The 19,580-nt window shown below is 39.9% G+C and overlaps 1 pseudogene; it reads left to right on the top strand.

Annotated features, from left to right (window-relative positions):
- LOC102376241 overlaps positions 1 to 19,580 on the top strand; it is a 212,964-nt pseudogene that overhangs the window by 62,137 nt on the left and 131,247 nt on the right.

Raw genomic sequence — 19,580 nt, forward strand, 5'->3', positions numbered from 1 at the left:
ACGGAGGAACGCGCCGACACCGGTGGATACCCCAAGGGTGGACCCCCCACTGAAGGTACAATCAAAGTCGTGGCAGGCGAGTTCAGGGGTCCCCCTGATACCAGCAGGGGTAATCTCTGGGGTACACCCGCGAAGCCAGGGCACGCAAAACCTTGGGCCCGGGCAAAGGCAGCGCGGGAACACTTAGTAGAGCGGAGGCAGGTACACCATAGTTCCCAGGAATGGCAGGCACCTTCCTATGGAATGGAGAGCTCCTGTGCTTTCTGGGCTCCTGCAGTTTGGGGTTTTTTTGTTTTTGTTTTTTTTAATTTTCAAAACATTTCTGTATTTGCAAAGGAAAAAATGCATAGGGTTTTCTACTCCTTGGGAAGTCTCCAAGTGAATACTTTTCATTCCAAATAAAAAAAAAATCTTTTCCAAAATGGTAGAATTTTCACTGGAATGGACCTTCCAGCTTTGACACTACAAAGCAATGCCTAACATAGAGGACTACTGTTGGGTTTGAACTACCGAGTTCAGATTTGAGTTTTTCCAGGGTTTGGTCAGGTAGGTAGGGGTGTTGATTCAGGAGAACTTTGGTTTTCACTCACTTCTGTTTATTTTTACAACTCCCTTACATATTTTACGAATCTTTATATTTATTTTGGGAGACCCAGGGAAGACTTTTAAGCAGTGGTCTTCATGGCAGACAGCACTTTTCATTGAGAGCCCAGGGGCATTTAAGCCGCATTAAAAAGACAAGACCCAGAGGCATAACTGGGCAGTTCTGTGCCCTAGATGGTGGCAGCATGCAGGGCAGCAGGTGGCAGTGGCAGTGAATGGGCCAGTAGTCATGGTGGTTGTCATTTTTGGTCTCACCCCCTACTGTCCTTAGTTATGCTACTGACAAAACTGATGGTTTTTTCTCTGAAAATGTGAGATGCCGATTGTCCCTTGGCAGTACCAAAATGGTAACAAAGAAGTGAATATCCACATATGTAAAACCTTGAAGTTTCAAAATTCATGCTTTTCATTCCAATACAGAAAGAAAATCTTTACAAAAGGGTAGAATTGCTATCATTATCTTCATGTGAAAAATGAGACTTTAGTACAAAAACATGTTGACAGTATTTACAAACTAGAACTTATTGCTAGGAAAAAAAATTCTGTACCTCAAAAATACAGATGAACGGCAGGGCACAGAATTGTCAAGTTATGGCTAGGTTTTGTCTTTGAAATGTGCTTAGATGTCCCTGGGCTCTCAGCAAGTAAATTTACACTATATGATATGCGAGAGAGACTTTGAGAATTACTGGAGCTTCAAAATTTCCTGTAGCCTGAAACAAACATTTTTGATCAATACAGCTGCTCTGTCATGCTTGCCTTATACCACCTATTAAAAGTGTCCCATGTAATGGTTTCTGTACAATCTATAGAATTGCAGGTTATGCAAGTGCACATTTATGACATATGGCCCATGAGATATCACTGAAATCAATGGAGCGCCAAGTGGGTGCATCCCTGCACCTCTGTGGTTCTTAGGGCAAGATTAAGTATTTGCTGAATGATGCTACCCTATAGCATGTTTATCTACCCTGCTTTGATTTGTGTGCTTCAGTTTAGAATTGCACACATTAAAATATTTGATGGTTTCAGAAAACACTTAGAGATCTTAAGTATATTATTTGTCTCGGAAAAAGAATTGCAAAACAGTCTGCCTGATTTGCCCCTATTTCATGAACATCCCATTGGCCCCAGAGAGGTGGGTCCCGGAGTTTATAATGGCTTGGTACAGTACAGTCGTGTTATACATGCATTTAACTTGCGCGAATTCAACTTTACGCGGGGTGGGAGGGGGAGCAGGGCTTCAGTTTGCTTCAGTTTGCAGCAGTGGCGGGAGGTTTTGGCAGTGTGGTGGGGGCCGGGCAGCACGCAGCCATCCCCCCCACCACCCCGCGCTGCGCTGCTGCCGTCGGCCGCACAGCTCCAAGCACGGCTCTGCGGTGGCGGCGGGAGGTTTTGGAGGCAGAGGCAGTCGCTGCTAGCCAGTGATTTGACTATGTGCAATTTTCACCTTACACGCTGACCTCGGAACCTAACCCCTGCTTAAGATGTGACATGCCTGTAGTTTGCTTTGATTCATGATCTACATAACAGCACAGTTCACTTTTCATAAAAACTCAAACCCACAAGTTTACTTTTATTTTTATAAACTGGTTAAAATATGTCTTGCTGATATTGATGCTGCTTTTATTCACTACTCATTTTTGCCTGCAAAAATTATTTTTCCACTGCTTTTCTTTTACCAGACATATTCGTTGTACCCCCTCCAGAATTCTTGTATTTTACTGGAAAACTAAATAGCGACAGAAGACATTTGTAATGGAAACTAGTTAAACAGGTATACAGGGAACAAAAAGTATGGCTTTATGGTGTAATCAGCAAGCTGATCCAAGAGCAAATAGCTTACTTACTTTTTGGGTAGTCTTTTCAGTCTTCCTTTGTAACAATGACTACATCTTCAAATTGTTAATTATGTACTGCCCCCTATGGATTTGCGTTTTGCTTGTGGTAGCCTGCTTACAGGTCCCAGGGGATCTATTTATCAACATTACATTGTGGATTTCTGATATGGAGTGCTTACTTCTCTCCTCTTCACCTTTTTCTGACCTTGTTAGGAACTTAGAATACCTCTTGCTCCAAATAGCATTCATATTTTATTGGTTTTAAATGTCCTCCTGTTTAATATTCTTATTCAGACTGTCAGTACTTTACCTGTCTTGTTGTGTGTTAGCAGTCAGTGTATTGAATGTATGTACTGTGTGTGTAGGGGTGTCTCTGTGTGTGAGAACGGGTGGAGGAATGGATACTAGGTATAATTTCCTTCACATTTTTTACTTTCTTCTTCTTTTTGATGTTTCTAAGAGATTGTTTGTTTCAGTGTTGAAATAGATAATATTCAGATCAGGTAAATGACCTGTATTATTTATTTCTTCAGAGTGATATTTCCATGCTTTATTTGAAAGTTGGAGTGAAGAACATTGGCACTGTGTTTCTTCATACAGATGCTCAGATATTTGATGAGCGTTTTCCTGTTTTAATTAATGACATGCTGGCATCAGGTAAATAAGAATAATAACAATAACAATGATAAAAAATAATCCTTTTGCACTATGTTCATATACCATAGACTTAGAAGATCACAGAATAAGTCTTTATAGATTTAAAAAAAGAACTTTAACAAATATATTCATGATCCAAAACAGTTCAGAAATATAAGATCTTAAAATGAGTAAAGGGCAGCAGGTTTTGAATAAGCTTCATCAGCAGAGGGGAGAGGTCAGCTGTGAAGATTAGTTATAGGAGCTATTAAGTCACCTTTGTGACACCAGTAGAACAAGCTGCTTAACATAATCATGTGCAATCAGTAAAAATGCTGTTTATCACAAAACGTTTTTCCATTTTAATATTTGGTATTGTTAGGGAAACTGGTGTAATATAAGGCCACACACATTTCACCAGTACAAATTGTCAGCATTAATGATTTGTGGTACTTTCCATGACATTTTTCAAAGTAAAAAATTGTTGGGAGATACCTCTCCAAACCTATTTTCACTGAAGTAGTTAAAGGCTTGCATAGAAGCTGATGCTTACTCTTTATATTGTAGCTATCCACACTTGCAAGCAGTAAAATGTTTAATGATCCTGTATCAAGTATGCTAACCTGCAGTCTTGTATTATGCACCTGTGTTTGGGTTTGTTTGTCCTTCTTAACAACTTGATACCAACCATCTCTTTGAACAGATCTCACTGAATGCTAAGGACCCACAAAAGGGTGTGACAGGGTTGTGAAATAAAATTAGCTGAGATTTACAATGTCTTGCATATATTTTCTCATTCATTAAGCAGACAAGTGTATCTGTGCTACTGTTTTTTCATGAGTTTATATGAATAGTCTGAAGAAGCAGTGTCTGAATCTGCAGTGGTTGTCTGCTGGGATTTTGAATTTGGGCTTCACAGCATATAGGGTTTATATTGTGCTTTGCCAGTAGTGAATCTCACCAGCCTTACCCATGAGGTTTTGATGTCTTACAAGTCTATTCTATTTTTTTCTTGTGAATTTCCTTCATCAAGAGCCAAAGTCTTGTGGCCCAAACCACATACAAATCAGAATAGGAAAATGTGTCTCTTCTGGTTTTGACTTAGAATTTTAAATGGATTGAGGCTAGATTTCTCAGTGGAAAAGCCTGGATGCTTACCCTTTAGGAAATCTTTGAAATCCACAAAATTTGGTCAGAGATGTGAGGAGAAAGGATCTATGACCCTGGTCTGAGCATATCTCAGCTATATACAGGAAGGACCTCAGAAGAAAAGCAAACATTTATAGTGTGACAAATTTACCACTCCAAAATATCAGAAGTTAGAAATGCAAGGGCAGATATATTGTTGTGTTTTTCCAGTTTTATGTCGGCATTGATTTCAGCAGAATTATGTTGGCTTAAATCTGGAATACAGTTGTGGACCAAGTCTTTAAAAAAATAATATTCTTATATATAATTTGTACCTGTGGTTATATTTTTTTAGCACAGAGACAGTGTTGCCCAGCATTGCCTTCTACATTTCTAGAATGTCAAACATAGGTGTATTTAAAACCAAGATATGTTAAAGTAAAAGTTAAACAAAATTAAACCTTTGAAACCTAAGCAAATATAGGATACATATCAATCTTTTACCCCTCTTAACTCTGTCCCGTTCTAGAGAGCACATACAATAGCAGAGTGCCCTGTTCTAAGCAAACATGAGGAATGGTTAAATAAATATGTCATTTCATGTGGTGGTGATGGACCTCATCCATGTATCTTTGTGCTCAAACTGCCGTTCCCTTCGTTGGTGAATACAGCTGTTCCAAACAGCATTTATTTTATAGCGGGTTACCATGACTTGCACTAAAATATGAAGATGAGCATCTGTATTCAAAAGGATCATGGACTCCTCGTTTGTGCTGTTTGTGTTGTCCAATGAGAGGAGCAGAAGAGTTGTTATTGTTATGGGAATTCGCAGCAGTAAAATGTTAAGCATGGCAGAGCTCTACAGGGAAGTGATAAATGCTAGTGATACTCCAGAGGGAACCCTTAGGATAAGTGTCATGGGGTGTCAACATGTGACAACTCTGGTTTGGTTTGTGCTGAGTAAGTTATGGAGCTCAGTATTTGCCATATGCAATAAGTCTACCCTAATATGACCCTTTTGTACTGGGGACCTAGTCTGACAGTTTATCTTACTTTACATATCCGCTGCATCTGCAGTGCCCCAGGTTATCTGGAAGGATAGAATGCTAAAATATCACACAAAGGGCAGAGTTAAGGCTATAAGATAGGATAAGTGTATTCCATAATTTGTTTTTTCCTCTTTTTTTAGTTGTTTGGCTTGCAGCAAAACCCCTTTGCTGCTGCACATTCCCAAGTGACTTGCTCTGACACATCAGCTTGATTAAAGATATGCTGTAGATTCAACTTTTAACCCAATTAACTTTGCAAATATTTCTTGCTCAAAAAAACCCGTGGGTTTTGGGCACTAGCTCAGATAAATCCAAAGTCACTGATGTTAGTATGGGAGAATCAGAACCACATTTAAGTCCCAAGTGTACACAAACGAGAAGGAAGTTCCAAGATTTCTTAAGGGAAGATGTATTTTAGGATCCCTCTTGGTCAACCTCAGATTTGATTTATTAATTGTATCAAAGATATGCAGGAAATACAGTTAATTTAAAGATCATTGGAGTCAGCCTATGAGCCTGAAGCCTATGAGTTTCAAGCCTGAAACAGGAAGCTTGTCTCCATGTTAACTACAGTAGTGCTGCTGACCTACTATAACACAAGCTGGGACTATAACTATGGAGTTGGAGGAGATTTCAGCTCCAAGATTCCATCATCTAGGCCAAAGGTATCAAACTCACATGAGTTGTTGGGCCAGATTCAGATCGTCGGGCTTCTCATGGGTCAGATGACCCATGTTTGGATTCAGGCCATGGGGCCATGGCTGCCAGAGCCTCTATGATAGCACAGCCCTCCCCTCCACCTATCCCCCTCCATTAATGTGGCCAAAGACAAGATGGATAGAAAGAGATTGGCCAGTTCTGGTATACTACCTATCTCTGAGAAGTGTTCTTAAATCCTCTGTAACAAATCCTTGTTTACCAGGAAAATGTTCAACCATGTCAGGAAATTATCTGTGACAAATAAGCACTTTCCTCCCCCTTTCCCAATTTGCGTTGGTTGGAGGGGGAGAGGAAAAATGGCACAGATGCATTCAGTATTGTACAAAGAGTATATATGGGCATTTCAATCGCTGATATTTCACTATTTTCTGATGCTAATGTAAGATATGTTGGTTTTGCATTTATAATTAAGATGAACAGATGGTGAAGACTTTGTTTAAAGTAGTACTGTACATCCATTAAAATAATCTCTGCTGACAGTGATTCTTCACTATAACAGGAATTTAATTGCATGTATAACACATATACATTAGAAAGAACTCAGTCTTTAGCCATTTGCTCTATTAGGACAATAGTAAGACAGACTTCACCAGAATAGGATTTGTACTAGAGACTCCACAGAATAACAGATGTAGCTCTGCAGACTGTATTGAACTGCATTAATTAACGAACACTTTATGAAGATAAAAGAGAAAGCAATTTGTTAAAATATGGGATTTTTTAAAAATCATTTTTTTCAAAAGGGAGCAGAGATTCAGGAACCTGTCAATAAATATTTTTCATGGGTCTAATTCTGACGTTACTTATACTGTTTCTGCTGTGGAATGATGTCATCATATTTTTTAGTTCAGCTTTTTTTAAGCTCCAGTCCAACAAGTTACTTAAGCAAGTGTCTATTTTAAGCACATGTATATCAGTGAGACCACATGTATGCTTAAAGTTAGACATGTTCTTAAGTACTTTACTGCATCAGGGCCTTAAACTGGTATAAGTAGGAACAGAAAAAAAAAACCCTTTGTCTGTATGCTTATGCTATAATGTGGAAGCTTATAAAACATGGCATCTGGCAGTTCATTATTAATATGGATTATGTAATAATCACATTTTGTGCTTCTCATTTGAGGCTTGTTGCTTCATAAACTTCACTTAGTAAATAGAGATTCACAATGCCCATTTCAAGTTGGTACCCATTGCTTATGGGTGTGGACACACAAATGCTTGGAGCCCTTTCAAAAGGAGAAAAGGAAGCAGCTGGTACTTTCTAATTGTTACATGTGAAGAAGCTGAAAATGATTCATACACAGCAAACCTGCTCCAACTTTAACCCTCCCTCATACATAGTTAAAGTTGGAGAGGGTTTGCTACATTTGAAGGGCTCCAAGGCTAAAAAGAGACCAGCTGGTTTAATCCAGGGCTGATTATCCCAAATTTAACTTGCATTAAAACTGACCAGGGCAATTATTTTATACATGCATCTTGAATGGCAATTAGCTCAAATTAGCCTTTGCCCCCCAACCCCCATCCCCCACATCTGTTTTTAGCCCAAGTGTTTGCCCAAGGCATGTGTCCACATGCAAAAGTAATACACCATGCCAAATAGTGGGCTCCTATACTCACGCAGGGAGCTGGCTCCAATGTGCTGGAAATCCAGTGTGTCGGAGCAGATTTGATTTAATCACAGAAGGCTCTGGCAAGATGTATATTAGCATCCCTGTGCCAAAACATGGCAGTGGAGCACATTGAACTAAAGCTTGTTTGAAGAGCTTTAGTTCAAAATGCCCCGCCACCATTTTTCAGCATGGGGGAAGCTGGTCCACATGACACTTGGGCACTAGTAATTAAAAGCGCTCGCTAATCAAAGCGCATCCCCCCACCCCTGCAGCTCCCTGAGCATGTGTAAAAATGCCCGGAGAGATTATAACATAATTCTAACTCTGTTTTTGTTTTTTCCTCTCTAATCCTCACCTTAACTTCTATGCTACATTTTCACTATCTCTTTCTGTCTCAGTGGGTGTGTCTACACATAAGCATTTAATGCGCATTAGCCCAACTTAGTGTGCATTAAGGGTGCACATCTACACATGTGTGCCCTTAATGCACATTAAAAAGGGAGATTTTAGGCTATTCAAGCCTAAATTTGATACCTGCATAAAGCAGGTATCAAATTTATGAGCAAATAGCTACATTGCAAATGTGTAGATGTGCTAATGTCCATCTACACATTAGCACATCTACACATAATGTGCATTAACGTGGTGAGTGTCAATGGATAGACACCGTATTAATGTACATTAGTGCATCTGCATGTGTACTAATGTGACTTATCTATTGGTGCCTAAATTTAATGTACCTTAATACACATTAGCTCATCCACATATAGATGTGCAGCAAAATCGCCTTAAGCAATGTCACATTAAGTTTAGGTGTGCATAAATACATATGTAGACATGCCCTGTGAATATATAAGTACATTCTACAAGATGGAACAACAGCAACAGGAGATAGTAAATGAGTCCCTTCCCTAGAATATCCTGTAATAGGGTTGTTAACTGTTCTCCTCAACTATATGCAATCAAATCCGCCCAGAAAGAAGGGGAAATCTTGGCTGAGTGGTGTAACAATTGAAGTACTGGGTATGGAAAGGGAGAGCTGTACCATTTCTTTTTCCTAACACCCACATTGTATTCTCTTTCTTAAAAATGCTTGAAATAGAAATGGAATAGAAATGAAAAATGTTCTGGGGTGAGAAAATAAATTGATTTGAATTAAATCAAAATTTGTGGGGTGGAAGGGGTTCTGTTTTGTAGTCAAACTGAAAAATCTAATATTTCCACATTCCTAATTATGATGGAAATAATCAGAAGGCCAAAATATATCCACAAATGTTAGCTGATGTAATGGGGTATTGCTTGCAAATAAAGGAAATAAAAAAGGGGTGGGAGAAAAAGATAGTCTGGGAGCCCAGGGACCTAAATTGGCAGGAATTTTTAGAAAACATTAATTTGATCATTTGCCTAACATAATAAAGGAATGATGGTTTTATTTAGAGATGTAGAAGTGTAATGATTGATTATGTGGGTATTATATTTGCTGTAAGTGGGCTGAATAATCTGGATATGAATGGATATAGAAAATGTCTCACCGAGAGCGGAATAATCCATAAGTCACTGGAGGCAGAGCACAAATACCAACACACTAACATACTGAGAAAAGGTTTAAATAATAACCAGGCAAATCTTGGAAGAGGTCCAAAGAAACAGGGAACAGAAAAAGAAACAACATGTAGAATAACGGTTTTTAGACGAGAGAGAGCACGAGAAAGAGCTGCAGATGTTTGTGATTCCTTGCAAACTTTCAAATTATAATAATTACCTAAAGTTAAGGTCAAGGTACCTGTGCATTGCTGTCTGTGAGAAATTGATTTTAAAAACTTAGAAATAGCATTTAATCTCTGTGATATTAGTTTTAAAAATTCTCTAAAACATGTTGAGATTACCAAGCAAATCTTATTATTATTGCTTATTATTTGTATAATGCTGAGACCCTGACTGATTGGCACCCATGCTACCCCAATGAAAACCATGACGTCTTATCCTTTAAAATAAAATGTAAAATGAAAATACAGTAATCTCCACAGGGAAAAGAAATGAATTACCAGCCAAAACCTATTTAATCTTAATTTATTCCTGATGCTCCATTTATTATGACCAGGGTAATATAAAGCTTCATACTTTGTCTTTTTGTAATTCAGACAAATGCTACTGATAACTCTTTTCTGAGAAATTAACTTTTTAGCTAATTAAGAAATATAACCTCAGATTTGTTTCTAAGATACCTTACTTAAAGAAGTATTGGGGTAGACTGTTGTTCCCTAGATTGGGAAACAAATAACAGTGGTAATACAAGGTGTCTCTAACAGTGTTGCTTACATCATTCTGGTTAATTTCAGAACTGCCCAAGACCTTCAGATGACTTCTGGATGCAGGACTATGCTGATAAAGTCACAGCTGGAACTGAGGCTTTGTATACAACAGTCTGTATACAGCTCATTCAACTGTCATGCCACATCTAGCTGACAATGTTGTACCAGTGCATACTGGCACTTTCCAGCATGCACTGGTACGACAGTGCATACTGGCACCTACCAGTGCATACTGGCACTGGAACCTTTTGTTCTTGCTTGGCTGCCCTTACAATCGTGCTAGGTTCGAGCTGTGCAGGAATAATCTAGTGAATTGTAGATTATACTGAGGAGAGAACCCAGAAAGAGGAAACCCCAAGAAAACAATCACACGTATTAGGAATGAGGCTGGTGGGGGAATTTTGTTGCAAAAGCAAAGGCAGTAAAAGTGTCTTTTACTGAACATATTTTAGAGGGAACCCAAAAAATGGAAGGGTACTGGGTCGGGGAGGACCTAGGAAATGTATTTGAGGGTAAAAAAGAGCAAAAGATACAATAGGGGAAGATCTCAGAAAAAGAAAAAACTATGAGAGGTTGAAGGAGCAGCTAAGGAAGGGGGAACATGGGTATGAACTAAGGAAGAAAGATAAGAGGGCATAAAACTAGGGGAGATATGAAGCTGCTGCAAAGGGCAGTGACAGATATCATGGTGAAGAGAAATAAAATAGGAGGGAAAAAGAACAGGAGCTTTATTCTTTAAATAAGAAATAGAGGAAGAAAAACAAAATGAGAAAACTTTGAATTCAGGCTGGCTCAGTTCTTTTTGACTGGAAAATGCATCCACCTAAAATGTGATTTTGTAATTTTCAATTATATTTTTCAGTGAGTTAATGCTAAACAAATGTTTTAGTTATTTTCATATTGACATTTATGGTTTGGTTTTAAACGCTACCCAAAATTTCAGATTCATCTTTTTTTTCTTCCATCTCTTTTTCCCATTGAATCAGTAGAATGAGTAATTTCTTAGTGTTTTGTTACTTCCACCTGTTTCCTTTTACTCCTTTTCATTTTTTCCCACTTGGTAGCTTTCCAAGAATACTCCAACTTCGGGAGGAGTACAGATTGCTGGAAGAAAAGATATTATAAATTTGTCAATAGGAATTTTTTTTTTCCAAAATTGAGGCAATTATGAATGTTATGTATTAACAGAATTAAGGGCACACACAAAAAATTGAGAATAAAATAAATTGAAATAATAAGTCACTTAAATGTAATTGAAGTATTTTAAATATATAATTGAAAATAAATAGAAAACTTGAAATTAAAGCATTGAAAATTGAATTTTCCCCATGAAATTAAAAAATGGGACCTTAATTAAAAAAAAAATATATATAAGATTTTTTTAACTACTTCTAGTCTATATTTTATTGTATTTCCAATCAGAAAAGAGGAATCTGAAGGGAAGGTCATATTTGAACAAGGGCAATCTTTGAGCCCCACATGACCCTGAAGTGAGGGCCAGTCATAACTATGGGTATTGATAGAGATGTTCCATCCAACTATGACTTTTGAGACCTTTTATGTTTTGGTTACCTGTAGTCATCATTGCACATACTCAGTCTTTCTTGTTAATTCTTGGGTCAGTGCTTATACTGGCATTTGAGGTAAAATGTGCTAGTAATGGTCTTCTCCAAGGGGATTTACTGATAAGATGAAAGAGATTTTCATGATGAAATTCTGGATAAAAGCAAGAAAATTAACTGCCATCCTACCAAGGAGGCTGAGTCACTTTATATCAGCACCATTATTATTTTGATTGAAATGCTAAAGAAACAGTGTAAGAGCCTGTTATACATGAGTACAAGCACAATGCTGGAAAGAAAGATGGGGTGGTTGGGGTGGGGGAAGCTATTAGTGTACCAAATGTACCTACTAAACAAATATAAATAAATAAGAGGAAAGGTGAGGATTTATACTTTGTTTCCCATAACCTTGTTGCAATAAGGGAAAAGCTTAAGACAGTTTAGAAGTGTGGCTTGGTGTATTTGAAAGAAATATTTGAGGAATAACAGTAAATGCCTAATATAATAGAACTTAGATAAAAGTATAAGCAAAGAAATGTTTATTTAGGGTAATTTAAACAATCTTTTACTTATAATATGATTAATAAGAAACAAAGGCATGTTGGCTAGAGCAGGAAATGGAGAACCAGGAAACCTGGGTTTAGTTCCTGCCATTTGCTTTATTATTAATAATTATTTGCATTATAGTTGTTTCTGGAGGTTCCAAATGAGGATTTGGCTCCATTGTGGGAGGCACTGTGCAAACATATAATGACAAACAGGCCTGGCTCCAAAAAATTTACCATCTTAAGTGAACAAGCCAGGTAAATGGTGACAGGGGAAGCAGGGGTACAGACAGATTAAAGACTTTCCCAAGATCACATAATTAATCAATGACAAAAGTGAAAGGGACTTGATAACAGCCTTCCCTAATGTAAAAGCATGTTCCTTTAAGAAAGGACAGTGATCAATTGTTCTCTTTCTCCAATGGGAGGAGGACAAAAAGAAATCAGATGCCTTTTGCAGGAAAGATGATTTAGGTTGGATATTAAGAAAAACTTTCAAACTACTGGAGTACAAGTAAGTACTGGAACAGATTGCTGGGGAGCTATAGAATCTTCATCACTGAAAGTTTTTAAAAACAGGTTAGAAGAATACCTGTCTAGTTTAGATATACTTGATCCTGCTCCAATACAGTGGCTTGGTCTGGTGGTCTCTTTGAACTGTCCATATTCATGAATGTCATTAGAATCCTGATTTTTTGACTCCAGGACAAAGTCCTGCTATCTAACACTCCTTAATCAAAATACTTTGTGCCAGACTAAGACATGCTGGAAGCAATAGTCCCATACATTTCAGTATGACTGTTTGTGCAAATTACTGCTCACTAATGTCATTTGGCCATTATGTTTTCCTGTAGTAGTTTTCCCATCTGTTATATATATATATATATATATAAAAACATCTAGCTCACAGGATGTTCTGAAGCTTACATACATAATTCATTTTTCTAAAGTGCTTGGAGATGCTTAAGTGAGAGGTGCTAAAATATTGCAAAATGTTTTTATCATTATTCATTAATTATTATTACTGTAAGCAGTGGATTGTAGATTATAAAAAGAGCTATGAATTTTACAAAATGACCATATATTGCTAACTAGAATGCTTATGTTTGAAGGTGATATCCCTGATTTATTTAGTGATGACGAAGTTGAGAGCATCATTTCTTCTATAAAAATGAAATTACAAGGGCTCAGTCAGGCAGACTCAAGAGGAACTGTTGGCAATTTTTTATTGACAGAATTTGTCAACAGTTAAACGTGAGGAAGGTCAATAAATAAGAATGATGAGAACTCTTTTTTCTTTTTCAATCAAAAAATAACTCCTCCTGGCTGAAGTACAGGAAAATGAATTCTAATAAACACGGTGTTTGTGGTAAATGATCTTTGTTAGTAAGGAAAAATTAATGTATCAATGATTTTTTTTTTCTATGCACAGAATCCAGTTATAGAATTCCTCAAAACATTAGCCTTCTAGTCCTCACATTTCCTGTAAAAGGACAAATAAAGAATTTAGAATCTGACAAGATGTTAGCTTTGATTTTAAGGAATAGTTAACAACACCATCCACAGTTTCAATGAGATAAAAAAGGGTGAGAACAATTACTGGATCAAATCCTCCAATCATACCCACAAATAACTTTATTTCATAAGTTGGCTTCATAGGACTATTCACACGAACAAAGTTATTAATGTGTTTAGGTGTTTGCAGCAGCATCTTGTATAATATTCAAAAGAGTAAGTGAAGAAATTAGAGTTCTTCAGCCTAAATTCATCATCTTAAACTTCACATCTGCTGTGGTCTTAGGACAGGTCTACACTATGTCACATAGTGCTCAGGAGTACTGCAGTCAAATTGCACCCTGAGCACCTAGTGCCACTCTGGGTGGGTCATATGCTTAAAATGTATCCTGTAGCTGATTTTTTTATGCCCGTTCAAGGTGTACCCTGTGCTGCTCTGCAGCCCTGAATCTGGAGCCTGCTCCTGAGAACAGTTCTGGGAGTGTCCAATATCATTTTAATGCCAGGTACCCAATATTTTTCCATGGCATGTGAGGAATTGTAAGATGTGTGCAGGACATGTTTTGATGGTGACAGTTATCAGCATTAGTGACATGGTATATGTAGACATGCCCCACAAGCACGGCCGGCCCATCCTATCGTGCGGAACCTGTGGCCAAAGGGGCCCTGCAGCCAAGGGGCCCCCTGAGGCCGTGAGCACTCCAAATCAGTGCCATAGCAAGACGGGGGTGGTTGCCACCACTCTGCGTTGTCGCCACTGCCACCAGTGGCTTCACATCCAGCGGCTTTTTTGGCTGCTTGCCACCCCCCCCCCCCGCCACCACCCCCGCTGCCGCTGGTGCTGGCTTCTTCGCATCAGGGGCCCCCAAAACTATATCTTGCAGGGGGCCCCAAAAATTGTGGGCCAGTGTGAGGTATTCTGTCTAGTCTTATGATGTATGTAACTCACTGGCTACCTGCTTAGATCTCAAATAACAAGATTATTCCCTGTTTGTCTCAGCAGTGATCCTGAATCTTCCCTGCCACATCTTGATGTTAAAAGGCTTATACTGGGAGGGTACAAATTAAGCAGCATTGGACAATGGGATACTGATTTATTTCCTTGTAGTTTCAAATGTTCTCATAAAAATGTTCTGGTTGACTATAAAAGATGGAGACTCACAGCATGTGTTATTTATGATAAGGATCTTTTATTAGGTATCTATCTCTCTTTTCACATTTTTTTCTCTGGTTTCTTGATCCTGGAGATGAAGGACATGACCAAAGCCTGTTCTCCAAATTACTGAGTGACGACTTCTCCAGGGATGGTAAATATTATGTCCAATTTCTCTCTAAGCATCACAAACATAAAATCAAGTAAAATAAACAAGGATGAGCTTCAGTCCTTTGGGCTCTAAGAACCTGATTCACCTTTTTCTCTCAAGGGGTATAAGTCCAAAAAAAAAGGTGTCTTCCCCTTTAAACACACTAAAAGACATCGAAGGTACTGTCTTTATGTTTAGTCCTTCTCCTGGGCTCTCACTCAGCCCAACCTTGTTGTGATGATTGAAAAAACAAGAATGGTTTTACTTGTTCTAGAAGGGCTCAGTCTCCTTTTCCCGACTGACTCTTTTTCTGAAGTCGTGCCGGCTTCTGGATCACTCTCCTGGCCATGATACTTCACCTGGTCTCTTCCGGCTCAGCACTTCTCCATCTTGCCCAGCCAGTGGACATCCAGATCCTCTTCACTGCAGCTGTCCCACTCGGCTCCTCCCACGCCCCAACGTGCTGTGCCTCCTTTCTTGTTTTCATCAGGGTCTCCACTCTCCTCCCTCTCTCTCTGGGGCCACTCTATCCTCACTGAACAACTGCTCTGGAAATGCAGCTCCCTCTTTTCTTTTGCTGTCTCCTGCTGGTTTTCAATTCCTGCCATCACCGGTTCTTTCTCCTCGTGACAGCTGGCTCTGCCCACAAGACTAGTGGGCACAAATGGAAGTGACAATTTTCACCTGATTTGTCCATAAAAAGCCATAGCCCTGACCAGACACAAGTGCATGGCTGCAAACAGCTTAAAAAATGGCTGATCAGGTGAACATCTGAACTCTCATTGCATGAGGGGTGAGATGAAGACATTTCAAAACAGAGCATCTTCTGTAACTTCTGCCTGCCTGCCTGCCAGCCTGTCTCTCTTTTCAGAATGGGAGTGGGGAAAGGGAGTGGAGGGAGTTTGGTTTGGGGGCTTTTCAGCCTCTGCTGGAGGGTGGGACAGGTGATTTGGAGCCCCCCCCACAAGGTGAGTGGGCTCCAATTCACCCATCCCACCCCCTAGCACTGGCTGGGGAACCCCTAGGATGAGCTCCCTCACTCCCTTTCCCTGCTCCCATTCTGAAAAATTTTCAGCTTGGCAGGGAGAAGGGGCCATTGCTTGGGGAAACCTGCTGCAGGCTGGCAGCCAGCAGCTAGATTCCCCTTCCCCCTAGAACCAACAGTGAACTTCTGTTTGTTCCAGGGGATTGTTGTAATTCAGAATGCTTCCCGCAAAGTGTTCTCAGTTACAGCAGGGAGCTGCACTTCTGTCTGCACCCACTATTCTAACTATACTGCTGCTTTCCAGCTCTCTGACTATGCATGCCAGTGCTGCTATGACAGTCTTTGAAATCATACTTCTTCTACCATCTCTCAGACCTCTTAAAGGTCAACACTTAGAGGGTTACATTCTTAAAATCACCGGATTTAATTGAACAAAACATGTGGAAAAAAAGGCAATATTAAGTGGAATTTGATGACCCCCTCTATTCTCTAATTATATTGGCTCTGTATTGTTGGGAAGAGAAAAATCTTGCTTTTATCAATTACATAAACAGTTCTATTGGACTGTTTCTGTTTTTACTGGTGGCAGTGGAAATCAGGATTAAATTCATTATAGTCACATTAATTATATGAATGTTAAACCCAAGCTTACGGAACTGTGAAAACCGTAAAGCCAGACTCTCATTTTATTTGTACTGTTATGGTATTGGAAACAATCCAAGCCTTTTTGGCACTACTAAGTACATGCACATTCCTGTTTTCTGTCTGTTCATCTCTCTTTTCCATGGGCTTTTAGAATAGAGCAAGCATAAAACATATTTACTTTCTTATCTTAAAATACAACAAAAGAGCTGCTACCTTGATTTTAACTGGCTTTATGTCCACCAACAAGGTTTATGTAGAAAATTAGAATCTTGGTGCGAGTCAGTGTGTGAAGGGGTTTAGGAGACTGTTCGGTGGAAATACTTAACCTATTTGTTTCAATTCTCTCAGTAGGTGTGCAGTTATAAAGTAGTAATTTAACATACTGAGTAACCTAGAATCTGAGCCAAAAACTCATTTACTTTCATTGATGGGGGTAGAGAAGATAAATATGACTGGACGAAGCTTGACAACTGAGATGTTATTGTTCATTGAAACAAATGGAACCCTTCATAATTTATTTTTCATTAGAAGTAAAGGCAGGAAGAGTAAAAGTTACTGGCTTGTTTTAGAAATGTACTATAGTTTTTTAAAGCATTTCACAATTGAAATACTTCAGGCTTTTGAGTAACATTCTCTCTTCATGATAATCTTTAATTACAGGAGGATATAAATATAGCTTGTTTCATGTAGTTCTAAGCATAACCTTCCTCTTTCTGACATTAGAGACAGTTGTTTAAGATTATTTTAAGATTAGGCTTGTTTAGGCCTTCTTTGGAGTACTTGTTTATTAGTTAGTATGTCTTCCTTAAACTATGTAAGCCAGAACATAGGCCCCAACTTTTATTTTTGTTGGGGGGTAGGGAAGGGATAAGATGATGGACATGTGGAAAACTTTATGCATTTCAGGTAACAGCATCCTTCTCAAGAGGGGCCAGGCCAAGATGAGGTTTTTCCCCCTATTTAACATGATGGGGGAAAAACTTCTAATCTTGGATTCAAGTACAAGCAGGGGACAGGAGGCAACTGTAGCTTGGAGCTACAGCTGAAACCTCTGTCCCCCACAGCCTCTTCTCCCTGCCTTTTCCCTTCCTCCTCTGCCTCCCATAGCCTGTGTCCCCTGCTGGCTCTCTCCCTCCTCCCTCCCCTGCTGCCTACTCTCTGGCTCTGGCTCTGGCTGCAGCCCCACTCCGCCTTTGGGCACTGAGCCCATGATGACTCAAGCTCCTGCCTGGCCACTCAGCGGCAGCTCCGGCTCCAGCTCTGGCTTTGACTCCAGGGCAGGAGGGAGAGCAAGCAAGCAAGCAATGGGTAGAACAGGTGTCAGATGGTACAGGCACCATGGTCATTGGCAGGAGACAGGAGGTGCAGGCAGAGGAGGGGCATGCAGGAGCTGTGGCAATTGGTAGTGGGGGGCAGGTGGCAGGGGGTCTGCCACTGCCTGCCCCCTACTGCTGCTTGCCCTGCTGCAGGTGGTGGTGGTGGTGGTGGGGAGGAACAGATTTAAGATGACCTTCCAATGATTACATTTTATACATGGAAAATTATAACAAATTTATAAATTGTCCATGTATAGAATCTAATTATTCTGGGGGTGACTTGAATTCAAAATCATCTTGGATTTGGGTAGATATGGTATTTCCTGAGGTCAAAAATTAAATTGAGAGTGTAATAAAGAGAACCCTTCCTTATATTCAAGGAGAACCCTTCCTTATATTCATCAGACGTTATATGTTCCTTCCATGCCACTATTTATATTCTTCCAAGAAGGTAGGGGCTTGCTGTCCAATAAGGCTGTGAGAAACAGCATTGTTTAGTTTCAACTTCTGTTTCACCATTTTGAAGGGACAGTGTTTTGTTTCAACGTTTCATTTCATTTTGAAGCATGGTTGTTTCGTTTCATCGAAACTGTTTCAACATATTTGGCCCATAGGCTGTAATGGGGAACCACAAAACTGCCTATAACTTTCTCATTTCTTGCCTGATTCAAATGAAAGCATCAGGGAGGGTAGCCCCTGCTGAGGCCACAAATACTGTCCAGTTTCAAGCAGATAGGTGGAGGGGTTTCTGGAAAACTGCACCTCAAGCTGCTGACAAGCAAAACTCGTGACATGTCTGACTTTGTGTGTGTGTTAAGGCATGCCCTCACTGGTGCTGGAACCTCTACACAACATGGTAGTGTGCCCCTATGAGGTCTCCTCCTCCCCTACAGCCTCAGTCCAGTCCACCACTTTAAATAACAACAGGTAATAATAACTTAGTAAGCATCGCAGTAGCATTAGCAGCATCACAGGCAGCCAAACTGTCACAGAGCCTTTCTTTCCTTTCCTGTAGGAACTTCTTCTCCAGAAGCTGCCAGAAAACTCTTCCTGCCAGCCCCAGTCCTGGGACTTAGATGTCCTCAGGGCCCTGCCTCCTTCCAGTCACCTGACTGGGAACAGGTGCTAGGGGTGTTGGTCTAAGAAAATGGCACTGGCAGACAAGGTTCTTTGGGTCAATCAGGTATCTTTTAGTAGAAAAACTCTTCGTCAGACTGAGGAAGCACCTGCAGTTGGTGTGTGTGCTGTTCCTGGATGGAAGGAATGGTAAAGAAGCCAGTGCAGGCTTTTGGCAATGAGGTTAGCAAGGTTCAGTGCTTGTTTGAATTTACAAACCACTTTTCACAGACAAGCCTATGAACGGCACTTCATCAAGCTCCTAGGTACAGAAACTCATGGATTTAATATAGACATTGGATTTATGACACAACCTACCAACATCTGGCTCCCCAGGTACTTCTCCACTTTTACCTGCTATACCCCCTGACACCTCCATTTCCATTTTCACTGACTGGCTTTTTTGCCTGCATTGCCTGCCAGCTTCTGGTTTGTTTACTATTCCTTCCATCCAGGAACAGCACACACACAAACTGCAGGTGTTTGCTCAGCCTGATGAAGGGTTTTTCAACCCAAAAGCTAGCATCCCAGGAAGCTAAGCTGGGTTCACCTGAAGCCTCACAACTCCACCGCAACCAGCAAGCCTCAGGCCTGTCAAAGATGTAATGGGTCTGGGCTTTCCTCAGCCAGGACTGTGTGCATGCATGTGGTGGCTGGAGGTTATGGTGCCTCCTATCTGCCTTTCACCAGGGA

The sequence above is a fragment of the Alligator sinensis genome, unplaced genomic scaffold (genome assembly GCF_000455745.1).
Source record: "Alligator sinensis unplaced genomic scaffold, ASM45574v1 scaffold1469_1, whole genome shotgun sequence".
Taxonomy (NCBI): domain Eukaryota; kingdom Metazoa; phylum Chordata; order Crocodylia; family Alligatoridae; genus Alligator; species Alligator sinensis.